Source organism: Rhagoletis pomonella, unplaced genomic scaffold, assembly GCF_013731165.1.
Source record: "Rhagoletis pomonella isolate Grant_MI unplaced genomic scaffold, Rhpom_1.0 Rhpom_scaffold_00016, whole genome shotgun sequence".
Classification (NCBI taxonomy): domain Eukaryota; kingdom Metazoa; phylum Arthropoda; class Insecta; order Diptera; family Tephritidae; genus Rhagoletis; species Rhagoletis pomonella.
Window position 1 is genome coordinate 4,087,276 of NW_023458570.1, and position 12,637 is coordinate 4,099,912.

Sequence of the window (12,637 nt, forward strand, 5' to 3'; positions counted from 1 at the left end):
CAATGACATTTCTCTCCGTAGGCTTTGTCTGCAGAATAACTGTATCGAACGGGCAAATGTAAGATGGTCGCGCAGCCCACGTGCAGGATAGCGAAACAGATTTGGCCTAGGTTAGATAAGCGTAGATCTCGCCCTCTTCCGCTTGGAGCGACCAATGCTCGCCATGTTATTGGAATTCTCACCGGGCACTGCCTTATGGGAACCCACGCTGCCAGGATGGGTTTGCAGCCAAATGATTACTGTAGTAGCCGCCGCGATTAGGAGGAAATCGAGAGCGTGGAGCATTACCTGTGTCACTGTCCCGCTTTGGCAAGAGCCCGTCGACGCTCGCTCCTTCGCTATTCTTTCGAGTGTCTGGCTGAACTGGACTCGGCCAGTATCTACGATTGGCTCAATTTCTGAGGTAGGAGGAGGGACGCTACGAGCCTCAAATATGGTATCACAATGGGCCCATAAAGACCTAATTGTGCCCTTTTCCTGTACGGATGAGGGCAGCCTGGATAACCTAACCTAACCTACGTACACAGTCAGCGTAAACGAACTCCACAGACTGATATATTTTATAAGATTCACAATGTTTTTCATGACAAATATTTTTCGGTAGTTTTTAATAAAACTATAGTTCATTCTTATTATATTAAAGTTTCCAACTTTGTATGGATTTAACAAAAAAACTCAAATTTTAAAAACTTTTCACCAAAATTTCCAATCTTTTCCATATATATAATACTCTTATATACTATTATACCGTCCGAAAACACTACAGAACAGATATATCAATAAACACGTACGAAAGAAAAGCAACACATACGTTTATAAATAAACATGTACACAACACATATACAAAAACGGCACTCAAGTACACAATTCATTGACAAAAACGGTACTAGACTGTCTCGCTTTGATTTCGGAATGCTTACACATTGAGAAGTTAGCTTACTGCCAATATAGAAGTATTACATATATCGTCCCCTCAATATAACAATAGCGTATGTGCTCATACGCCATTATTTTTTTATTGCATATTTAGAATCTCCATCATTGATTCTATGTCTGGTCAAAATTTCGTCAAATTCTACTTCCACAAAGTGGGTCAAAATGTCATTGGAAAAAATGGTGTATAATTTCTTGTTCAAAAATTTCCTTCAAACAAAAAAAAAACAAAAACTTTAAACTCGATTTTCTCAAAACCCAAAAAAAATTATACGCTATTGTTATATTGAGGGGACGATATGATCTTTTCATCAGAGTTTTTGAAAATTTTTTTACTGACGCTCTTTCGCAATTTTTCTCATATAAAAATAATTACATGTAGCATGTAGTATAAAATCGAATAGGTTACAAAAGTGCGTACCGATAGTTTTGCTTAAAAGGCTGATTGAAGTTTCGATGAAAAGTTTTTAAAATTGGAAAATTTTTGTGTAAAAATACCAGTTCCAAGGTGTATTAAACAAGGTGGTGTTGGGGCGACAGCGGAGTTTTTCGCCGTGGAGGCCATTACGTCAAAATGATGTGTTTGTTGTAACTCATACCAATGACAGTATGGACATCAGCGTATAATTTGTTAGTGTAATTTTTTACTTATATACGGCCAACACCACCTTGTTAAATACGCCTTAACCAGTTCATTAAATAGTATGCGTTAAAGCGACGGCCTACCATTTCGAACAACTTATCTTTGAATTGCCAAAACTAAAACTAAAATGCAATTAATTGCTCTCCTCGCAAATGTCGGCTGTGGCGACGAGTGAAAACTATTAATTCTGCTTCTGAGATCTCAGGTTCGAATCGGCATGGAGGTGATTAAAGTAGGGTTGCCAGATTTTTTTTTGTGTGAAATCAGTACCTTGGCTTTTTTCGTGCTATAAAAATCAGTACTTCTTAGTACACTTTTATTCAAAGCAAAATTATGAATGAATGTAATTAACAGTTAATACTTTAAAACGCCAGAGCACTTGTTTTTAATAATATTTTGGTATAAAAATAAAATGTGCATAGTTCACAATCAATAAAAATGTCATTCATTTGAGCATGAATGTACACATTAATAAATATGTAGTATAGAATACCTTTATAGTATCATTGTACACAGGAGCCAATAAATTATTTAATATTAAAGACATATTTGAATAGCAATTCAAAGAACTCTTTGCATTTCATTTTAAAATTACATTTAATTTGGAGTTCGCTTTCAAATGTTTTAATAAGTAAGGGTCTTTGTGCCCGGAAGTAAACTTTTTACTTACTTAAAAGAGGTGCTTCGTTTGAGTCAGTGTTGGCACTAATCGATTGATTTTTTAATCAATTAGTTAATTCGATTAAATTCAATCCGCTTAGAGTTAATCATGATTAATTTTAATCTGATTAAACAATTAATCGTAACCACGATTAAAAAAAATTAATTTTTAATCATTAACTCTTAATTTGATTAAGTAGTTTTGATGATTAATTAATTTATTCTGGAATTTACCTGTGCACACTAAGCCAGTTAGTCGGGTATGGCTATGTCGGGTTTCCTCATCAATCTAAGAAATTTGGTGTACATTTTCATTTAGATCTATACCAACATACGTTTTACAAACTAGGTTTCAATATCCCTCTGCACATGTGCGCTGCGTTGTAAAAGTTCCCAGTTTATGTATTACTAATAACAATACTTATAATTTTTCTTTTATTTTATGTGTTTTTTTGTAAGCGTAAAACACAAAATAGTTACTACAACTGGTGTTTGGTTCCAAATTCGGACAAACTATTTTAATTGGATTAAAGATTAATGATTAAAATTAATTAATCGTAATCGCCGCCAGCGATTAACGATTAAAAAAAGTTTAATCATTAATCATACAGTTGATTTCGATTAAATAATTTTAATAGTCAATCGCGATTAAAATGTTAATCGTTAACTAGATTAACATTTTGCCAACACTGGTTTGAGTGCATTGTTGCCACTCACAATTTTTTCCCCTACCAAAAAACGTACCAAAACGGTTTCGAGGGTACCAAAAATTTTTTTTGCAGTAATAAAACTTAGAAAATATTTTTTCACACAGAATTTTTTTCTATAAAAATATAGTTCGTACGATAGCTAAAAACATAAAAACGAAATTTCTAGACCCTGTTCAAAACTCATTTGTCCATCACTCCATCAAGATGAGTCTGTCTTTATATATTTACTCATTGAAAAGTCAAGAATGATGGAATACAAGATTACGCCGTCCTGTCGACGATGACGTTTCTCAAGTAAAAGCAAATAAAGCCGAATAGGAAGATAAAAGAAACCGTCAGAGCAGTTAATTTTTTAATACATACTAAATTTTTAGAACGCGCTTTAGTTGTGTAAAATTGTAAAAATATATGATTTCACAAGACCAAAGCTGCGGTAGCATTCATGATTCAATAATTAGGGGCTCGATAAACAGACCTCTCTTGCACCGCTCCCTTAGCAGTGGCACCGTGTTGCTTTTTCGCAAATTTACTTGGAAAAGTGTAGCTTATGTGTGAAACAGAAGCATAAGTCTTTGTACAATATGTTCATTTGTATATGCATATAAAGCACCTTTAACAGCGCTCTTACACGATATGTATTTGCATATATAAATGCTCTTTTTTTATCAACTCGTATGTACCATATATTAGAACGCACCAGAAAAGTAAAAAAATCACTCTGAAAGGGAAATGCTACGTGATAAGGAGTAAACCAATATACATATTTCTTATTACTCGGAATATCTTCAGCGGCACTGATTTTTATTTTGATGTAGAATACGTCTTACGTTTCGATATGGAGGTTATGCTCAAATGTTGTAGTTGTAATTTTTAGAGCTTCACGAAAACTTATTGCTTATTGCGCGAGAACTAATGGAATGATTTCAAAGAAAATTGCGCCCTTTCAAAGACAAAATTCCAAGCCTATCGACATATATATCTATGTAAGTCCCTGATTCGGTGTCTGTCGTAGAAACAACGGTAAATATTGGCTTATTTTGGGGTAAATTTTCAGCCTTTAAAGTGCTCTAGCAACTTATGATTGGCAGATATAACTTTAATTTTCGGGATATAGGTTCTTTGGAGCAGTGGAAATATTATCGTGTATAAATTTTATATAAATTCAACAAATATCGAGCACTTAAAGTCAAAAAATTGTTGAAAAAATTTGCAAATTTTTTTTAATGCCAAAATAATCGAAAACCGCTCGAATGATTTTGTTTTTGTTTTCTTTAATCAAAAATTCAGGCTTTTTATTTCGTTTGGTATATGGGGAGTATTAGCTGATATCTTCTACGTACGTTTATTTTATTCAAATATATGGGCATAAATGTTTTTCCATACAAAATCAGTTCGTCACCAATTCGCAAACACGTGCATGTGTGAAAAAAATAAAACTAAAAAAATAATCGTTATGGTTTGAGAAAAAAATAAAACTCAGTTAATAATGATTAAAAAGTGATTTTTTTTAACAAAAGTTATAACCGTTACGGTCCCTGGTATACACATTGTGTAAGAGCGCTGTAACTGATGAAAACATAAATTGTTTTTAAATTCGATGTGACATAAAACTGATAGTAGTTATACCTTTCATGAGCATGAAATGGTATTATAACTTTGGTCCGATGTTTGTAAGTACCAGAATAAGAAGAGATAGACCCATTAAAATGTATACTTAAATGATCAGAATGTCGAGCTGAGTCGATTTAGCCATGTCCGTCTGTCCGTCTGTCCGTCTGTCTGTCTGTCTGTCTGTCTGTCTGTCTGTCTGTCCGTCTGTTTGTATGCAATCTAGTCTCTCAGTTTTCGAGATATCCGGATCAAATTTGGTAGGTGGGTGTATTTTTATAATGTATTAATCATTTGTCGGAACCGGAAGAATCGGACCACTATAACATATAGCTCCCATACAACTGATTGTTCAGATATGAGATTTTTCGTTATAACTTCTCCATTTATGCAGCTAAGAAAATTAAATTTTGCAATACTTCCACCCATTATTAACAGAGAACTCATAATGAAAATTACAAAGATCGGGTCGCTATAACCTATAGCTATCGTACTACTGATTGTTCAGATATAAGATTTTTCGTTATAACTCCTCCATTTAAGTAGCTAGTAACATGAAATTTTGAACTGTTGTCACTCATTATCAAAAGAATACTTTCAGAGAAAATGACGAAGATCGGGTCGCTATAACCTATAGCCTCCATACAACTGATTGTTCAGATATGAGATTTTTTTCCATAACTTCTCCATTTATGCAGCTAGGAACATGAAAATTCTCACCGTTTTCACTCATTATTAACAGAATATTTACAGTGAAAATAACAAAAATCGGGTCACTATAACATATATCTCCCATTCAACTGATTGTTCAGTTATGAGAAATTTAATTATGACTCCTCGATTTATGTAGCTAGGAACATGAAATTTTGCAATACTTCCAACGATTATCAACAGAATTCTTACAGTGGAAATAACAAAGATCGGGTCACTTTTACATATAGCTCCCATACAACTGATTGTTCAGATATGAGATTCTTTGTTATATCTTCTAAATATATGCAGCTAGAAACATGATATTTCGCACTATTTTCACTCATTATCAACAGATAGTTTACAGTAAAATTAACAAAGATCGGGTCACTGTAACTTATATATTGCCTCCATATATGGGGTTTTAATGTAAACTAATTTGTTTGGACAGCTAAAACCGATAAATTTCGTAAGCTATTGTATAAATAATAATACAAAGTCTACTGAGAAAATCGTCAAAATCTATGCTGTATAAGCTTTATCTCTTATACCACTGATTGTTCCTATACCAGTTTTTGCGATATATCTCCTTTATGTAAGAAGCTAAACGCATTAAATTGTGTTACCGGTTTACATACCGATCACACAGCAGTGAAAATCACTTTGATTGGTGCTATATGGGGTATATCCTTCATACCTCTGATTGTTTAGATAAGATTTTTTATATATGTAACTCCTCTATCTATGTGTGCTGTGAATATATACATTTTTTCAAATGCAGTAATCTGTTAAAGTAAAGTTTTCAGATGTTCATGAAAGGTATGAAGCCTTCGCCATAGCCGAAGACAGCGCTGCTCTCACTTGTTTTATTTAAATTTTGAGCCCCTTTTCAGTTTTTATACCGCTAAATAGCATATGATTTACATACATATGTGATTCACGTAGATATCTTAATATTTCGTTTAAAAACTTCCTGCAAATACATTGGAATTTACATAAGTAACTTCACTTCTAATTTCCTACTTTGCGCACTTTTCTACTTGTCGCTCGTAAATGCAATCTTTTGTAAGGGACTGTCAAGAATTATAGAATATCAAATAGCGCGTTGCCGGCGAATCTGGCATTTCTCAAGTACAAGTAAACAAAGCCGAATAGGATGAAAAAAGGAACTCTTCTAGAATTTAGAATCTGTCTTTGCGACAACTTTCACGTATTGAAAATTAATTGTATTGAAGCTCTCGTTTAAATTATTGGACTTATTATTGAAGAAAAAATATAGAATATAGAAATATAGATGGAAATAATTATATAATATTGTTTTTCCTGTCACTTTTAACGAAAAAATACCAAAATCAAAATCAACGTACCAAGGTACCAAATAATTTTCAAAGTACCAGTTTTTGTACGAAAGTACCAAAATTGGCAACGCTGTTTGAGTGTATTATTGAAAAAACAAAATTACATATATTTCCGACCTGTTGACACGTACTTCATCCATATTTCTTCGGGGCTTTAATTTCTTTTTTCAACTGCGCAAAAACTTTGAAAGGCTAAGGATTCGCTAAAAAGAGTTTCTAAGACATCGAGATATGTATATTATATGCAACATTTTGTTGCGATGTCAGTTAGTTGTAGGCAAAAGTCATTCAATTATTCAAATTTGTTGTTACTAAACTAAAAGTTATTTTCGAGATAACTAACAACACTCGACAAAAACACCCAGCCCTTTTTTAAATAAATTATACTCCACCATATTATCGCAACTTGCACCTAACGACTCGGCGAAATGCCCATAAAACGATTGATCATTTTGTTGAATTAATTTCTTGCGTATATCAAACATTATCTGGAATATGTCAACTTTAATAAAATTATTTTCTGCTTACTTCTTACAGTACAGTTAAAGAAGTTGAAACGTTGTATAAAACCCTTTAAAAAATTCCAAAGTATTTGGTTTGTGTAAAAAAATATTTCACAAACAAAATACATGGGGAAAAATTACCGTACACCGACTTACCGAGTTGCAAGCTCGGTGGGAAGACCCGTTACAAATTTGTTTGCTCAGAATTCAAAATTCAGTACAAATCAGTACAAATTTTGAAAAATCAGGACAATAGCGTACTGATTAAAGAAATGAATAGAATCAGTACGAGAGTTGAAAAATCTCTACTATACTGATAAAATCAGTACATCTGACAACCGTAAAGTAAAGTAAGTCAATTATTTCAATTTAAATATAAAATAGAAAAATGTAAACTTAATTTCATTTGGAAAAAACTTAAATACTCTCAAATACCATAAAAAATTTAAAAAATACCATAAAAAAATAAAAATAAATCCCCTATGACACCGCCATGTTAAAAATACCAGTGGCTAACAGTGAAAAAGGATACAACGTGAACTAGTTGGGCTGAAAAGCAACCTGGTAGCATTATAGTTCACAACTAGTAGCTTTCCCTGCAGGGTATCTGCTAAAGGGTTGCAAGAGTTAACTCATGAATTCATCCCATAACTCGAGTCTAGCGCCGTTGTTGAGTTGAAATGATCGCTAAACAGTGGTTGGTGGTGTGAGTGTGAGTTTAGTTTGTTTATGTGATGAATTAATAAGTTTACCCGCTAGTGAAAGACAAGAACTCAAGTATCTGCATTGAACTAGTTTCAACTTAAAAGCGGCGCTAGACTCGAGTTAATTCATGAGTTGATTCTTGCAGCCCTTTAGTATCTGCCACGTTTGCTATAAATCCTTCGCATTGTATGCACTCATCCCAATACAAGAAAAACAGCAGTTATCACAATTTACTCTTAAATTCTTCCATTACCATTTTCAATTAATTTATTGTAGGCTTCTATAGCTCTGGATAATCAGGCAATCATCTGCTTTCTTGTTAACTACCCACACACTACTCAGTTGCCCGCTACTTTTCTTGCCGCTTATCTGTTTCATCCCTGACGTAAATTGCTTTTATGTATTGCATTCATTTAAGACTTTTTGCCTTGTGAATACTGCAATACAAATTAACACACAATTTCGTAGTAAACTTTCGTGTGCGTTTAATCTTGCTAATGAGATTTTCACTTCATAAGCTTCCAGCTCATATCCCTTATACTCGTAATTGCATTCAGAAATCAATCAATCACAGTGCAATAAGAAGAACGCTTAAAATAAAGCAGCATCCGAAAATAAAACATTTGTTTTTGTTATACGTAGGTAATGAATGTGTGATTAAGAAGAAAAATAAATGTGATTATCGTAAATCTTTACGTGAAAAATTCCTTCAATTGAAGTCCGGTCAGAAACCGGAGTGTAGTGAGATACATTTTGCATAAAGACAACGAAAAAGGGAAGGAATATTCTTTTTGGGGAAATTTCGAGTCAGAAAAATAACCGTGAGGACATATGAAACACTTAATTACCAAAGGGAATAGATTGAATAAAAATGCGGGTTTGTTTTAAATATGGGTGTTTCCAGCGAAAAGTCTACCTTGTAAAGAAATTTAAAGTCCTATATCTAAATTATTTATAGGCCAAAAATGGTGGCGTTAGGTGGCGCCTCGAGATATTTTGAAAAAAGGTATTTATGCTCTGATTTGTTTCACATTTGGCATATTTAGTTGAAACGTAATAAGACATAGATTTGCAAAAGATTAAGCCGCTGGTGGCGCTTATGTCAAAACAAAAAGTTCAAGAACAACATTAACAAAAATTTTTCAATGGAAATTTGAGTAGGTAACGTTACGCCAGGTAACGTCACGTCAGGTAGTTCAGCTGATTAAACATAAAGCTGAAAAGATTTCTATATTTAAAAACTTGGAAAATTAGCCTTACACATTTCCAATATTACTACAAAAACTTGTATACAAATAGTCTTGCCCAATTCGCAGAGTTTTGCAATTTTATAATCGAAATCAAAATCCACTTCATACACTTGTAATTTTTCTTTTACTGAATAAGGGGCATTTTAATTGCTATGCAAGCCTAGATAGACGTTTTTAAAATTTTGACTTTTTTAATATTTTTTTTTGTAACATTTTGTCGTACGAGTGTGACATAACGTCAGTTTGGAAATACCCTTATATATTAGGTTTGTTCCACAAGCTACTCGAAGTCACTTCGAGTTACACATACGCGCTCCACCAGTAAGTTTTTGAGTTTATTTGATATACGCTGACAGTTTGAACTTTGCTCGAGTTTTTCTACAAGTAGCTTGTGGAACAAACCTATTATTATTTCAATATAGCACGTACATACCTTTTTTATTTAAATAAATCACAGTATTTATGTGTTTATTAGAACAGAAAACATAAAAAAAGTATTGATGAAAAAACATCAAAAGGAAAAAACAAACTAGGAAATTTTAATGATGGTCATATATGTTTTTAGCCATCATAAATTTAACAAATAAAGAAGTATAAGTTCGGGCGAAACCGAACTTTATATACCCGGCGCACGTATTAAACATCGTTTTTTCACCTTTCAGTTAACTGCATGATAAGCAAGAGTATTTTTCCTGATGTCAAACGGTTTCGTTAATATGATATTAGATATTGAAATAATTGGAGTATGTTTGGGGAAATCGATATGGGGGCTATCAATATACACTTATGTATGTAGTCATAAGTGGGTGGTACCACGCCCATTTAAGAAAAAGCAATAATATTGTGTCTTGTTAAGAGATTGTTGTATGCTGGCGTGTTTAGTTATTGAAATATCGGAATTTTTGTATTTCAGAAATTTACCGTTATATGGTAGGTGACAGTAATTTTAGTCCGGTTTAAAAAGTTTCAACATATCGCGTTTTTGAGCCAAGGTTGATAAATGTACCGAGTTTAGTAGAAATTGATAGACCGGTTACCGAGACACACATATATAGGCGTAAGTGGGCGGTGCCATGCCCATTTGCTCAAAAATTTCCCTAAGTAGCATTTTTGGCTGAGATATATATCGATTTTGAGTAAATTAGTTTAAATACTTACTAATTTATCGCAGTTTTCATATTTCTGTAAATTACCGTTATATGGGAGATGGGCGTGGTTCTTGTCTGATTTACAAAATTTTCAAAGGATTTCTTAGTGAGGCTCTAAGCAATGTTCGTACCGAGTTTTGTGGGGATTGGTGAAGGGACTACAGAGATACAGCATTTCATCGTAAGTGGGCGGTGCCACGCCTATTTCCACAAAATTCATAACTGTCTTATTTTAAGCCAAAATTCTACTTCGTGTATTATATTATTATTATATTATTATTATATTTAAATAATTTGGATCCAATATATACGGAAATATCGTAGTTTTTGCATATTTCGAAAATACCGTTATATGGGAGGTGGACGTGGTTATTGTCCGATGTCGCCCATTTTCAATACCAACCTACCTTGGACAAATAGAAACCTACATACCAAATTTCGTTGAGATATCTCAATTTGTGCTCGAGTTATAGTGTACACGGACGGACAGACAGACATGCACAAGTGCGCTCGGGTATAAAAATAGATGTTGGACATTTGTACGACACATTCGTACAACACATTCGCCTTGCAAAAACGACGGAATCATGTGAATTTTGATTCACTTTTCAAAAATTCCCTACATTTTAAGATATATACAAAATCTGCCCTTTTTCCCTACGTACGCATTTTTCCAGTCGAAAATCCCTACATGCAGGGAATTTCCCCTACATGTGGCATCACTGACCATATGTAAATTCTAAATTCTACAAAGAGCCACAAAAATAAAGCAACAAAAAGAAAATTTTTATTTTTAAATAAAGTTATTATTAGAAATGAAAAATATTAATTTTATTATTACATATTATAATATAAGTAAAATAGATATTAATGAAAATTAAAAACATCCCTTTGGCACAATTTTCTAAATCTGGTTTTACGTCAGTTAAAGCCGTTCGTAACAGTTCTGTTAAATGTTGGTTAGTCAATAGGTACGTTCGTTTAAAATCTTCAGTAAAAAATGTCCAATAGCAAAATTCCGGCGAAATATAATCTGTTCTCACAAGAGAAAAATATAAAAAATAGTACGCCCACAAAGAATTTGTAGAAACTTGCAAGTTAGACGAACAGCTGAAAGAAATTTTCTTTACATTCAAAAGTATACATTTGAAATGGTAGGAAAACAAATCCCGAAGTCTTATTCTGACACAGTTCACTTACTAAACGAATAATTACTTCCATCTTACAAGTTTAATTAGTCGCAGTTTACTATTTTATGTTCCAAACTATCAAATTCAATTTAGCTCTTTTTGATCAGCTGAACAAAAATGCGTAGTTTACTTTCAAAACTTAAAATAATTTGCGTCAAATCAAAAACATTTTTATTATCTCCTTGTAGATACAAATTCAAGTTTTGCAAATGTTCCATCATATCGGTAAAGAACATTAAGTCAGAAAGCCAATTTTCATTCTCAAATTGCGGGTAATGTTCCGATCTTAATTTGCGTATGTGTATATAAAACGAATAAAAAAAAAAAACAAAGAGCCACGTTTGCTCACCGTTGGAATATAGCATGGCACAGCCGGTAAAACTAATTAATGGTTGGTGCAAGAAGTGGATTGCAGAAAAGTGAAGAAAGCAGCGAAGTGAGGAATACCTAATGGCGACTAACGTGACTAGCAGCATTGATGTATGGCGGCCAGATCCTTTGAAGTTGGACGGTAATCTTTCAGAAAACTGGCGAACTTTTAAGCAAAGCTTCGATATATACGCGATTGCTATTGAATTAAGTTCAAGAAGGTAATCGCAAAAAATTTGAATTTTTTTAAACGCGTGCGGTGCGGAAACTATTGAAATCTACAATACTTTGGGGCTCTTCAGTACACAAAGTAACCAATATGACGTGAGTGCCATCGAGGCATACTGCACCCAAAAAAACTCAGAGCGTGTACTCCCTACGCGAGGAAGACGTGAAACTTGATATAGGAAATGCCAGAAAGAAAGAAATGTGCGATATACATAAACATGTACATATTTTCTAATATACAAAACCATATTTATTTAAAATTTTTTTAACGACCTTAAACTTTTTATTTTTTTTATATATCCAACTGAAAAGTTTAATTATTATTTGTGGCTGTAAAAAAATACATATCTACAATGTTAACTAGTAGATTGTGGTAACGAAAGTAAAATATGAAATTTTTTATTTCAATATTATTAATATTTCTGGAAAAAACCGCATCATTGGTAGCCGCTCCTTTGTTGTTGGATCATTTCCCCCATTAACCATTGCCAGTGAAAATTTGTTTAAAAAATTTTGTCTGTTCATCAGATTCGGCCAGCAAAAAGTTGACGTTGAAATCTCCTGCGAGAATTACAGGTTGATCATAACAGTCTACTTATCTTTATCTTTATCTTTATCTTTATCTTTATCTTTATCTTTATC

The 12,637-nt window shown here is 33.1% G+C and overlaps 1 protein-coding gene across 1 annotated transcript in view; it reads left to right on the top strand.

Moving 5' to 3' along the window:
* Positions 1-12,637, top strand: part of LOC118749434 (neural-cadherin-like) — a 201,473-nt gene that overhangs the window by 2,004 nt on the left and 186,832 nt on the right. The window lies entirely within an intron of this gene.